The 12,487-nt window shown below is 51.4% G+C and overlaps 1 long non-coding RNA gene across 1 annotated transcript in view; it reads left to right on the top strand.

Annotated features, from left to right (window-relative positions):
* LOC142847775 (uncharacterized) overlaps positions 1-3,758 on the top strand; it is a 62,834-nt gene extending 59,076 nt beyond the window's left edge. The window contains exon 6 of the long non-coding RNA XR_012910304.1: positions 3,617-3,758. This is a non-coding gene — a long non-coding RNA (uncharacterized LOC142847775). The remainder of the gene's footprint in view (positions 1-3,616) is intronic.
* Positions 3,759-12,487: the final 8,729 nt, after the last annotated feature.

The following is a 12,487-nucleotide window of genomic DNA, read 5'->3' as shown; positions in this document are numbered from 1 at the left end:
GGCTGGCTCTTCCTCAACGGGAGAATTGAATCAATAATCCCCCTCCAATCGCCAGCAACAGTTAGGGGCAGAGGGAGGAGTGTTTCAGTGTCTCCACTAGGCAGAAGGTCAACCTGGCAGAAGCCCACAGCTGTCACAGCCATGACTTCTGAGTTCAGAAAATGACAGTCCAGGAGGCAGTAGAGTACAGTGGTTAGAGCCTGGCCTCCACTCTGCAGACAGATAAGGGTCCAAACCTGACTCCACCGACTAGCTGTATGACCCTGAGGAGGTAAACAAACCTCTCTGAAGTTCTCTTTCCCTATTTGTAGACAAGCCACACCTTTCTTGTAGGGAGATAAAGTGGGAAAATGTGATAAAACTTAACTGTTGACTAATGCAATTTAAAAAGCAGATCCAGAGGCTGGAGAGTTGGCTCAACAGTTAAAACCTCCAGCTGCTTTTCCAGAGGATGTGGGTTCAATTCCCAGCACCCATGTGGCCACTAACAACTATTTTAGCTCCAGTCCCAGGGGCAGGTACACGGTGCATAGAGACACAAGTAGACAAAACACCCAGACACCTTAAATAACTAATACACAAATCTTTAAACCTTTAAAAGGAAGATCCAGGACAATCCTGGGTCTGAACCCATAGCGTAGCTAATCTCAGGCCCACATTGCAGATCCATAGCACTGGGCAGATCCCCAAGTGACATAGGATTCCTCACACACAGAACGTTTAAGGACCGCTAAAGACCTTGACCCCAAAGATCTTGGTGGCTGGCTGAGTGGTGGCGCACGCCTTTAATCCCAGCACTTGGGAGGCAGAGGCAGGTGGATCTCTGAGTTTGAAGCCACCTGGTCTACAGAATGAATTCCAGGATAGTCAGGCCTGCTTCACAGAGAAATCCTGTCTTGAAAGACACAAACAAAAAAGAAAAATGAGCCTGGTGGCTTCTCACTTCCTAGGAAGCTTGCTTCTCAGCTTCCCCGTTTCCTTCTTGAGTGGTTACACTCAGCTTTGTGGTCCAGCTGGGACATCCACCCTAAGGCTATGAAGTATAGCTTTCTTATTTGTTTATTTTGAAGTAGGGTCTCTGTGTAACCAGGCTGATGTCTAACTCAGGATCCTCTTGTCTCAGCCTCCCAGGCACAGGGATTGATAGACATGTGCCACCATGCCCTTCTTCCTGTGAAGTCTAGTGAGCAATGATAAAGAATGTGTGGAGTTGGACTGGGGGCAGGCTTGAAGACATCGGGGGAGGGTCCCTGCCTACTCCTTCCCAGGAGCTAGTATGGTCCATCAGCCAACATGTCAGCCAGCCAGCCGACAGAAACTGAGCTGCATCCCTCCACCAACCCGGGAGGCTGTTGCCATGGCAACTTCATATTTATCCACTTTAGCTCCTAATTAAGGGGAAAAGCATATAACATATTGGATGTCAAGGAGGCTTTGTGAGCCTCAATTTAGCGGCCGTGCCTGGATGTCAAACTCAAGCGTGATTGCTGTTAATCACCTCCCAAATTACCAAGACAGGTCACAACGGGAGAGGGCCCCCCAGTGGTGGGGCAGCAGGGCTCAGGGTAGATGAGGTAGGGGGCAGGAAGGGTGATCTCAGTCTCATGACCTGGGAGACTGCTGGGCAAATGCTGATCCCATTATAAGGTATGTGGGACAGTGGCCAGGTCTGTTTTCACTGACCCTATGTCAGAGAGCTTCACCCTACAGAGTCACAAACAAAGGTCCCTGCGCCGTAGATAGGAACTGGTCAACTGATGAACGAAGAGGCAAGAAAGGACCATCTGGTATGGGAAGGAAGATGAAAAGATGACTGGGAATGGTAAGTGCAGGCTAACCTATCATCGGGTGCGATGATGGCCACTGCATGGCAGATGGGTAATCCAATAGGGGTCCGCTTAGGATGGACTGGCAGATGGGCTGGCCAATGGGGGTCCGCTTAGGATGGACTGGCAGATGGGCTGGCCAATGGGGGTCCGCTTAGGATGGACAGGCTGGGTGACTGCATTTACCAGTTCACTCATGCTCTCCAAAGTCATTGGCTCTTTTTTTTTAAACAAAAAAGATTTATTTATTATTTATTTATTATTATGTACGCAACATTCTGCCTCCATGTATGCCCACACACCAGAAGAAGGCACCATATCTCATTACAGATGGTTGTGAGCCACCACGTGGTTGCTGGGAATTGAACTCGAGCAGCCAGTGCTCTTAACCACTGAGCCATCTCTCTTAAGTCATTGGTTCTTGAGCGCCAGTTAGGTCAGCTCCTGCTGTGGTGATGCTGGCCTGTGTCATTGGGTGGTTCCTCAAAGCCATGCTCCTTAAAGCTTTGGGTAGTCCCTGGGGCACTGTGCATGCTGGCGGCTGTGCTGGGAGCTGAGGGTACCGATAGGAGGACATTAGCAAAGACGGTAGGGCAGAGTTTGTGTAGTCATCCTAACTATTTATAGCTGTGTGACTTTGACCACATCACATAACCTCTCTGATTTTGTGTCATCACCTGTCAGGTGGGGATTGTGGCAATTCCTGTGTTGTGTGTCCTATGAGGCTCCCCAAGAAAATGTCCAGAAGACATCCTGCACGTGGTATGCCCTCAGTAACTGTTTAGAGTATCATTACCTGAAGAGGCAGGCTTGGGAAGAAAGCCCAAGCATGTGGGGATTGAGGACTGGGCTTGGAGGAGCAGAGGAACATTTCTTTGTGCCCCTTTTTGACCGACTCAGAAAGAAAAAACTCAGAAGGGAGCCTTGATGGAAACAGGTGGAGGATGCCGGGAGTGAGAGGGAATGGGACCACCGACATTTGTGTGACCTACACGGGTGTTTCTCAGCCTACGAGAAGGCCATAGGAAGGAGGCCCTGGGCTTGCATGCCAGCCAGTCTAGGTAGATTGATGAGTTCCAGACTCAATGAGACCTTGTTTCAAAATAGGGAGTGGAGAGCAACAATTAAGGAAAACACTCCACATTGACCTCTGGTCTCCACATGTGTATGAGCACACACACACACACACACACACATGTGCATGCACACACACACACACACACACACACACACACACACACAATACCTGGACTGATTCTACTCTATGCTCACCACAGACCTCCTGAATAAAAATCAAGGGGTGTGGCCTTGTAACTGTTTTCAACACTCCCTGGAGTCTCTGAGACTCAGCAATGCCTGCAACTTACTACTCAGAACTGAGAGGCCCCTGCAGATCAGAGCTCGGAGTAGAGACAGACAAATCCTCCCCGTGCCTGACTTTGGCAGATAGTGCCCCAGGTTCTGCCTGAAAACTTGTAGCTGGAAGAGATTCACAACAAAAACATCTGAAGCCACTGTTAGTACTGATAACCCACCTAATGGATCAGCCAGGAAAAAGCATTTGAAAAATATCTATGACAAGGATGATGAGGATGAGGAAGAAGAGGAGACTGTGAACCAGGGCATCTCATGAATCATCTCTTTGACCATTGGGTAGGTCAACCCATTTATATCGATGAGAAAGTGTAGGTTCAGAGGGCATGTCAAAGGTCACAGAGCTCGTCCACGTGATTCAAACCTTGGTCATCTGAATCTGTAGCTAACGTGACTTCCTCTTTCTGGTCATACAGTTCAGGAAACAGGGAACCCAGAGAGCTGCAGCGACTGTCTCCAAATCACACAGCAAATGGGCGGAAGCAGGAGGACTAGAACTCCTCCTCCTCTCCATTCTTCAGACTCGGTTTGCAGACAAAGACGGCCCAAAGGGAGCATCCTCAGGTCTGTACTTCCACTCTAGGTAGAGAAAGAGCAAGCAAGGTGATAGAGGGTGACACACAGGGAGAAGGAGCAACTTGGGACAAGGTGACCATGGTGGCTGTGGCAGCCTCACTGGCCTGGTAGGAGGAGTTGCGTGGCCTGGTTTCCACAGATGTGGGCTGCAGCCGCCTGCTGAATGGGAGGCTATTAAGGGAAACTGCTTTGCAAGGAGCTGAGCAGCCGGGTGCACAGACCATCGGGTGCTGAATGGGGGCTTTGTCTCTTTAGCCTCCAGCAGACGTCTGCTGCCTGGGTCTGTGTCTGGGAGGCTGGCTGGTCATGAGGCCAGAGGGTCATTCTGAGAAGGCTCTGTGGCCTCCACTTCCTTCACGTCCCTCTCCCCTGGATGGCTCTGGGGACCAGTCAGAGGGCACATGCTATAGTTTACTGAAAAGTCCTCGGGCCTCAGTTTTGGTGTTTGTGCAATGGAACTAGGAAAGCATCGTCTTATAACCTGGAGGCTGAGCCCGAAAGGAGCCTCACTTCAGTGGTGCTGGGCGGTGGCTACAGTAGGTGTGCAGGGCCAGAGCCTTCCCCTTGATCTCGTTCCACCTGACTTATCTGAAAACTTATTTCAAGTCTCCCCCCTGTTCCTCCCCACAGCAGACAGACGGCAGCTCATGATGACCGTCTCGTGTGAAGTGAGGCTGTGTGTGGAGAAAGATCAACCTCACAGGAAAAGCTGTGAAGAACACCCAGGTTCCAGGCTCCATTCCCCCATGACTTTGGCCACCCTCAAAGGCTGAAATATACATGGCTGTCAGCACCACAAGGCTTTAAAGATGCTGCATCCTTCATTTGAATGCCTCCCTTTGGACCCTTTGCCAAGCAGCTCTTCCCTGTGCTTTAGATGTTACAAGCTGCCTCCAAGAAACCACCCTTCAGACCCCGAGGCTCCCCTCCCCCGACAAGCACCCACCCCTCTCTTTGGGGCCTGAGGTTAGAGATGTATGGCCCATGGAACAGAGCTTGGCCCACAGTAACCCACATGGAGATGTCTGCCAGAGGAAGGAGTGAATGAGAAGTGAAGAAATGATTTGACTTCTTGGTTTAGGGGCGAAATAAAGGGGAATGTCTGGTGGGATGGAGAGAAAGCCGAGGGGCTTCAGGGGAGACTGTGAGCATGCCAGGCTGGGGCCTCTCCCAGGTGAGGGACCGAGCTGACCTCCTCTCCTGGGACCTGTCTTGAAGTTAGACTATCATCATAGCTGGTGATTGCTGAGGACCTTCTGCATGCCAGCCTCCATGTTCAGCATGCCGTGTGTGTGTGTGTGTGTGTGTGTGTGTGTGTGTGTGTGTGTGTGTGTGTTGCTTCATTGAATCTTTCCCACTCCCCATACCAGGACTGGAACCCACGGCCTCAGGCATGCCAGGCAAGCACCCTCTTCCTGAGCACCATTGCTAGCTCCTTCTGTGCACTCCTAAAGCATCTCTGTGAAAACAGGTGCCATAATGGCCTTCAGTGTGTAGAGCAGAAGGCAGAGGTGAGAGGTGAGAGACCCTGCACCCAAGGCCACATAGTCAGCGATGGTGGAGGCACAGGTAAGGTTAGCACTCCAACCCCTGTGTCTGCAGGGTAGAGCTGAAGTCATCCCTCCACCTCCCAGGAAACGGAAATTGATGAGAGATGAAGCTGGCTAAAGCTCAGCCATTCAGTCAACTTCTGGTGAGCAACCAGAGCGCCGGGCCCGGCAGGGAAAGCAGAGTTGGCAGGTAGCCCAACCAGCCAACTCTCCATCTGAGCAGACAGACAGACCGACTGACCTCAGGAAGGGGGTTGGATGATGACAGCACACTGTGTGTTGGGGGTGGGGGGGGCTGTGTCAACCCATGAGGTGGCAGCAGGTGGCTTTTGTTCTTGAGGATGGGCAGCGGTGAGTCCTGGGTGCAGAGCTGATTGTAGAGAAGCTGTTTGAAGCCTTTGCTAGAGACTTCATCGTGCACCGCTTGCTGAGCTCAGCCCCGTGGCTCCTTGGCACTCCAGGCACCAACAGGGCCAACTTCTTTGCCATCTCCAGAGAGGAAGTTTCCCTGCTTCTCGGGGCTTGGCAGAGCACTCCACGGCAGGCACTCTCTCCCCCACCCCCAGCCATGGGATGCCAAGCATTGCAGTAGTCTTCTCTCCTGATGAATGCCAACAACATCCTTTTAGCGAGGCAGAGCCCCTGGGTCTGGCCTGCTGGAGACCCTAGCGGCTGCAGCTTCTGATTGTCCGCTGTGCTGGAAGCAAAGGCCCATTAGGCTTGGCCTCTGCCATGTGGAAATAACCCACCGAGAGGCGAGGAGCACCGTGGTGGGATGTCTTAGCCAAGGGCTGATTTCTCGCCATTCCGCAGGAAAAGCATAGCCTCTCAGCTCCGTCCTGGCAGCTGGACGCCTGTCACATGCCTCTTGCCCAAGCCCTGGTTGTTAAGATGCTAGGCACAGTGGGAGAGACCCAGGCTTGACTGTGAAGAGCCGGGAACTCGAGCATTCTCATCAACAGGAGGCACCATCCTGAGGCCTTGACTTTGCATGGCGGGCTGCAAACATGCATCCAACCTCACTCAGCTGCCACAGAACCAAGGCAGATGCTGGCTGCAGCGCTAAGATGAGGGGCTGTTGCAGCGAGGAGGTCAAACTGGGGTTGGAGAAAGAACTGGATCAGATGAGAAATGAGGACTGGGCGTGGGGTCAAGGGCATGGCTAGGGATCAGTTGAGATGAAATATGTATGGAGATACTGGAGGTGTGCCTTGGCAGCAGAACACATCTTCAGTATGCAGAAGATGCTGAGTTCAATTGACAGATGACAAAAGGTTTATATATATACACATATAAAGGTCTACACATATATTGGCACTGAGGTGGGAAATGGTGTTGGGATTATTGCTGTTAGCTATGGATTTGAAGGTGAATCCATCTTGATTTTAAAATCACGGGTGGGATTAGGGATTAAAGCTGAAATTGTAGTTATAACAAAGGTTGTATATAGGGCTAGAGATGCAGAGAGTCTCAAGCTGGTTGTGGGAAGGTTGCAGGCCTGCTGTTAGCACAAAGTCAGGTTTGATTGGATTCAGAATTGGGCCTGAGAGTGATTGGGAAATGGTAGGAGTTTTCTTCTTCTTTTTTTAATTAATTAATTTATTTATTATGTGTACAACATTCTGCTTCCCACATACCAGAAGAGGGCGCCAGATCTCATAGATGGTTGTGAGCCATCATGTGGTTGCTGGGAATTGAACTCAGGACCTCTGGAAGAGCAGTCAGTGCTCTTAACCTCTGAGCCATCTCTCCAGCCCGGTAGGAGTTTTCTTGTCATCTACCAAGATGAACACTTTCTCAGCAGGTGAAAAACGCAAAACAAGACCACAGGGATCCTCTCAAGAGTCCTCTCCCACTCCCCGCCATCACTGCTTGCCTTCCCATCCCTATCCCATCCAGCTCAGATTCTATCTCCTAGTCGTAGGCAAAGTCTGGGTTCAGAGGTTGTTTCCTTTCTGCCCTCGGCAGAACTGTCTGGGTTGTGCTTTTTCTAGCCAGCTGCATTATGTAGTGTCCTCCAGGGAGGAGCAGAGTGGGAACCAAGACGTGCTGGGTAGGGTCCCTCAGCTGCGCTTCATCCTAGAGGTGAGTGGGGACACGGGTGCATGACGTCCATCCTCTTCCTGTCCCCTTACCACTATCCTGACCTCTTGCCATCATTCTGCAGAGGCCCCAGTCCCTGCCTGCCCCTTCTCGCTTCTCAGGGTGACAACCTGACATCCTCCCGCACTCGGCGCTGGGGTCAGGCTTTTAAAGCTGTCATTGGGAAGACTGTGGCCCCTCTCCCCCTCCCCTGCTCCTCCGCCTGAGTGTCCCTTCATGCGGAAGCGTGCATCAGGGCATGAAGCAGAGGACCACAGTGCCACTCTGATGCCTTTTAATGCAGGCAATTAGTGGCCGAATAAAACAGAGAATAAAATACAGAATAAGCACCTCTGCTTGCTCTTGGCACAGCCTCACTGAAGACTGCAGGATGAGGGACTCGGCACTGGTGGGGGCACAGGGAATGGTGGCCCTGCTCCTGGCCAGGGGCCCTTTGCTGGGCCCATGCTACAGAGAATGGAGAGTTAAATTTTCTCTGTAGGCTTCTCGTCTCTCCAGAGTTGGGGATGTTTAATCTATCTGGGTTTCTATATAACAAAATGCTACAAGCTGGGTGGCTTTAAAGTCAAAGAGACTTAGTTCTCACACTCCGTGATTAAGACATGAGCAGATTTGATGGCGAGAGGGCCAGCTTCCTCCTTGGAAGACCTCTGGCTGTCACCACATAGGAAAGGGGCAAAGGAGTTTCCTAGATCCAGTTTACAAAGATACAGATCTCATTTGTGAGTCTTCAGGGACCTAAGGACCTTCCTTGGGCCTTGCCTCCTAAGACTTAAGGATTGCTTCAGCATATGAATTTGGGGTAGCGTAAATACTCAGGCCATCACAAGGGAACACAGAGAGGCTGTGGGGGATCTTAAGGAATCTGGGAGACAGACCTACAGAACAGCACCAAGCAGAGGGCAGTGGCCTTGGTATATGACAGACTTGGGTTAGCACCTTGGTTAGTCATGGTGTTTGGTCTCCTTTCTACTGCTATGACAAAACACCCCAAATAGGAACTTAGAAGAGAGATGATTTTCCTGTGGTTTCAGTCATTACTTTGGACACCATAGTGAGAGAAGACGTGAGAGGGAGAAGGAAAACAAGGAGAAAAGGGAGAGAGAGATTCCATTATCCCCAGGTCCCATTTATTCCCTTCAAAGATATACAGGCCCCCAATGATCATACTTCCTTCCACTGAGCCCTTCCTTCTAAAGAGTCACTCCTATCTCAGGCCAAAGGCTGAGATGTGACTATTCCCTGCTTTTCAATAGTGCCCCAGGCTGACAGCCAAGCCTGTAACCTGTGGCCATTGGGAGGCATTCGAGATCCCAACCATAACAGCCACTCACCACCAGCTGCCTGATTTGGGTGGCTGCCTCCTCTGTAAAAGGGAAACAGTCAACAGTGCCGCCCTGAGTGACGTCATATTTAAATGAGGTACTTGGTGAGCCACACCCCAAATGAGGACCCCCAGGAAGGAATGAGGCCGAGGTACGCAGGCAGCGTTGGAGGCTGAGCTGGAAAATCCTGGAGTGGTTAGGGGCTAGGTCACGGACATGGAGGCACCAGGGAAGCTGAGCCTACCTGTCCCCGGGCTCAGGATTCTTTCTGCTTCCCTCAGTGATGCATGCTTCTCTTGGTGTCCCAAAGAGAAACAGGTGGTCAGGCTAGCTCCTAAAGGATGCCAGAGAAAGAACAGAGACCTAATGAGCCCAGGGGCATGTTTCCCATCTGTTTTCCCCTTTGTCACCCTCTGCTGGGATGCCAGGCAGTGATACCCTCACTCCTTGGACGACTATCTTGAGGCTCCTAAATCCTAAACTCATGGAAGCTGAGAGCATCCTCACAGACCTCGGCTTTGCTGTTTTCCTGCTAATCCGCGAGTCTCTCCCACACTGTTCCCAATATGAGAAGGGCCCATGAGGGTGCTTCTCAGGGGACGGGGCTGTCTCATGAAGCAGCTACACAGATCACAGCTCGGGAACAGAAAAGGGCAGGTACTTGGCTGCTGCTCCCAGAAGGACCCCCATCCTCTCTCTAGCTCAGCCCCTGTCTTTAAATAAAAGCAATGACATCATCCTTGTGCTCAGTGGCTGAGCCAAAAAGAGGTGATCTGAGATACTGTGGAGGAAAAACAAAAGGAGCTTGGGGTGGAAAGGCTTTGGCCAGAGGAAGGACAAACTCCCAGTCCCCTTCAGTGCTCTTGTATGTATCTCTGGAATCCACCCACGCGTGTGCTGGTGAGTGAGAGGGAAAACTGCTGAGTCACAAATGGTAGAGCAAGGATGGAGCTCCCCAGGGCTTCTGGGAAAGCAGAGGCTCACACACAGCAAGGCAGAGTCCAAGGGATCAGGACAAGCTTCCTAGTGGGTATGCATGTCCGTTCCCTCTTCTATAAAATGGAGGGGGGGGACACAGAGCTGGGCTTGGAGGTGAAGGCCTGGCTACTTGAGAGGCGAAAGCAGGAGAGAATACAAGACTACTGAGTGACACCCTATCTCGAAACAAAAGTTTCAAGAATGCTAAAAATATAGCTTAGTGCTTACAGTGTTCAATAGCATTCCAGAGATGCTGGGTTCAATCACCAGGACCATGCTTGTATAAGCCTCCACACACCCAAAGAAGGGAGCGACAACCTTATTGGCCTTGCAAGCACTTTGTGTGAAGGCCTGGGACATAATGGCAGCAAGTTTCCCGTTCCTAGGAAGGCTCTAGTCAGTGGTGACCACTGGGCGTGTGAATTAGCAAAAACAACAATCGTGAGCTGTGTGGGACTGGCACTCTGGGACCTGCTCTACAAGAGGCAATGCACAGCATAATAAACTGTCTCCATTTGCACTCCAAGAGTCCTCCACCCCGTCACCTTTTGGCAGGGCTTCCCTTGGCCCACTTGCCCTCCCTCCCTGCCGTGGTCCGGGTCTTATGGTCATAGCCAGCAAGCCCTCTAGCTAAATAATGCTTGACTAACAATGGGAGGGGGCCTCCGTTCCTATTCCTGTGCAACATCTAGGCCTGCCTAGCAGGAGTCTTGAGTTCCGGTTCTTAAGGGTGTGTCCCCAGAAGTTGCTTTGGCTCACCTGCCAGAAGCTCCTGTCAGAGTTCTAGGAAGAGTTTCTGCTCTCCCCTCCAGGCATAGCACAGGATCCTTCTGTATTTTTCTGTAGAAGCCCTGGGTTTTATTTTTCTTCTGCATTTCTAGGTCTCTCCCTTCAGGGCCTGGTGGGGCTCCTGACGGTTTCTCCTCAGCTGGGCACTTGCCATCATTCTTCTCAGTGTTCCTTTTATCTCCTCCCTGTCTCATGTGTCTCTCTTTTTCTGTCTGTCATTCCTCATCCTTGTCTCTGGTTTATCTCATGATCTGTCTCACTTTGGTTCTAAGGCTTGCCTCTCCTTCTCTTTCCCCCTGTCTTGCCTTCCCCACCCCTTTGCCTCCTGTTTATAAACCCCTGTGGCCTCTCTCACTGGTCCACACAGTGTTTTGCTACATCCCATGTGGCTTTCTCCCCCCACCCTCTGCTTTCTAAAAGTTGAATCCCAAGCTTTGAATGGAAAAGACCAAAGGGCAAAGACCAGGTTTGCTATCCAAAGAGGGAAGGGCCTCTCCTCCACCCGGCTCTCTTCTTCCTCAGTGTGGGGTGCAGCCCTGGCTCTCTGTGCTTCCTGAGCACGGGTGTGTGTGGGCTGAGGGCAGAAGGCCCATCTTGCCTGTCATCTGGAGAGACGTGTGTGCAAAATGTTAGTTCTATGGCTCTGATTCAGCTTCCAGGCGGCTGGCTGCAGAACACAATGATGGAAGGGGGTGATGGGGACCCAGAAGAAGGAGCTCGTGGGAATGAAGACAGAGTCCTGGGCTTTGGCCCAGATCTAAGCCTGCCAGGCCAGGACTCCAGGTGGTCTCATGAGGGTGTGGGTGGGGTCATAATACCACCAATGCAACAATATTTGTTAAGAGTCCTCGGAAGGAAGCATGGGGGAGGCGGGAGCATTGGGGTGTCATAAAGAGGTCCCAGGCTGGGACAGAAGGGACCCGCGGTGAAGATGTGGGATATCGTGTGGTGAACGTGAGTGAAAGGCGGCTCACGGATGTAGACACATATGAGCGGTCAGAGGCCATTGGCTGACCTCCTGGGGCCCTCCCTCTGCTTGTCACTCACTAATCTCCCTGCTGTCCTTCTGGCCAGCTCTCTCCCCTAGCAGTCCCAAACCACACCCTCTCTCTTCTCCCTGTGTAGTTTATGGTTTTTGTTTTGTTTGAGTCGTCTCATTTAAAGACCATTTTATTTATATAGCCATTTGTATAGCCCAGATTGGCCTGGAATTCTGGTGTTCTCGCCTCAGCCTCCCAAGTGCTGGGTTACAGGCTTCCTGTGCCGTTCTGAGTCTCTAGTGGCCTTCTACATTGATGTAGGATATTCCCCCCGACATGATCTGGCCCCCACAGGTGACTTGGTAGTTCAGGATTGAGCCTGAGTTCTTACCTGGGAAGTGGCTGGTAGATGCTCCTCACATTTGACCAGGGACCCAGCGTGGAGCCAGCCACTGATAACTCAGACAGGCTACAGAAGGCGAAATTCATCACTGATTCCCATTCCCACAATCCTTTTTCGATAGGCGCAGGGTCAGGAGGAGAGCACAATGACCTCTTGGTTTGGGGGGTAGGAGCCCGATTTTTAAATATATGTTAATGATGCTGATGGAGGGTAACCCTCCCTGAGAGCTCAGACTATATAGAGGATCCTTACGTTTTTATTTAAAACAGAATCATCGACTAGCTGAGATGGATCTCATTTTTATCATCACATCACAGAGAGGAAAACCGAGGCTCAGAAAGCTAACATCGTGGGCCTGGATTTGCCAGGCTGGGGCTGACTCAGAAACCAGAACAAATAACTCAGAGCTTGGGTCCTTGGGAGGTTAGTGATGGAGACACCCGAGGGTGGAGGGGTATGGAATAGAGAGACCGCTAGTTAGTTTATGGGTACAGCTTTGGCAGGGCCGGGCTTCCAGCTCCTCCCCCAAGGCCTGAGACAGCGTCCCAAGTTCAAGAAGCATTTCCAGACCCACATGGGCCTC

This window comes from Microtus pennsylvanicus, chromosome 4 (assembly GCF_037038515.1).
Source record: "Microtus pennsylvanicus isolate mMicPen1 chromosome 4, mMicPen1.hap1, whole genome shotgun sequence".
NCBI lineage: Eukaryota > Metazoa > Chordata > Mammalia > Rodentia > Cricetidae > Microtus > Microtus pennsylvanicus.
The sequence above is the reverse complement of the archived record's forward strand: the minus strand, read 5'-3'. Positions and strand labels throughout refer to the sequence as shown.